Raw genomic sequence first — 1,321 nt, forward strand, 5'->3', positions numbered from 1 at the left:
TCTGCGTGACCCCACCCATCTCCTGACCCACCCTGTCAAGGTGGCTGTCACCTTAGAGGACAACTGGACCTTTCCTCATCAGCAGATGGGACAGTCTGCCTTTTTGTGTTCTCGGAGGTAAAAGGATGGCACCAGAGTCAGTCCGAAACCTATGGCCAGGCACCTCGGTGATTAAGTGCCAATGATTCTTCTATGAAGCAAAGGATTCAAAGGCTGTTTCAGTTAGGCTGAGCAGAGAGATGCAGCAGACATCTGAGCCTTCACTAGACAATGAAAAATAGTAAGGGAGGAACAGAGAAAGAATGAAGAGGGAGGAGATGGAAAAAGAGGGGAGGTCCAGGATTCCCAAGAAAGGGCTTTCCTTTCTCCTCCCCCAAGCCTCCAGAGAGGAATAAATATAATTATCAACCTAGCATGACAGCATACAAAATAAAAGAGGTACCTGCCAGGTGACCATCTCTGCCGGGACTCGAACCCGGAACCTCTGGATTAGAAGTCCAGCGCGCTCGTCCATTGCGCCACAGAGACCTCACCACACACACAGCATCAGCACCAGAACTGAAAAAGCACATACCTTCTGCATCACCGAGCCATCTCAGCATCCTGCTCTCTGAGCGGTGGGGGGACAGGGACAGCTGGAAAATCTGGAGTGGAGATCCATGAGCCGGCTCCATCAAAGCTTTTCTCAACACCATGGGTCCTGGGGTCCTCAGAGGATTGGGGGAATGTGAAGGTGGTCATTTTCCCAGTCCCAGAATCTCTGATGGAGCAGGACAGAGCTATACACAGGCTTTGCTCTCCTGTCCTCTCCATCCCTAAGGGAGGATACGGAGAATGTCTTTCTATTCTCATGCTAATTAAGCAGAGCACACCCAGCCCAGCCAAGAAAACTGAAGCCATCGCTACCTCCACCCCGTCTCCCTCACTGTGGTTTCATCCCAGTCCAGCTATTCTCAGACAGGGGCTGGGCAAAGCTGGCAGAATCAGGAAAACCCTCGATCCCCGAGACAAAGGAGCTGCTTCCTTAAGGAAACAGTGTGAACGGCAGCAGAGACCGGCAGGGAAGCTGGGCTGCAGGGGATGGTCCAGGTCCCAGCACTGAGAGCTGTGGCTGTCAAGCCTTGGGGGGAGGTCACGGGGGTCTGCTGGGATGTTCCTTCAGCATCTTCAGTAGAGTTAAAAATGGGAGTGGAGACGGAACAGTGGTGAGTGTGCGTGTGAGTGTGCGTGTGTGTGTGTGTGTGTGTGCGTGTCAGAGAGAGCGCGCGTGCACACAGGGAGAGGAGAGCAGCAGCAGCTCCGTAATGAGATACAGATGGTC

At 53.1% G+C, this 1,321-nt stretch overlaps 1 non-coding gene across 1 annotated transcript; it reads right to left on the minus strand.

Annotated features, from left to right (window-relative positions):
- Positions 1 to 454: 454 nt before the first annotated feature.
- Positions 455 to 528, minus strand: TRNAR-UCU (transfer RNA arginine (anticodon UCU)). The gene has a single exon. It is a non-coding gene; the product is annotated as a tRNA-Arg (tRNA).
- Between the last annotated feature and the right edge of the window lie 793 nt (positions 529 to 1,321).

Source organism: Camelus bactrianus, chromosome 21 (genome assembly GCF_048773025.1).
Source record: "Camelus bactrianus isolate YW-2024 breed Bactrian camel chromosome 21, ASM4877302v1, whole genome shotgun sequence".
Lineage (NCBI taxonomy): Eukaryota > Metazoa > Chordata > Mammalia > Artiodactyla > Camelidae > Camelus > Camelus bactrianus.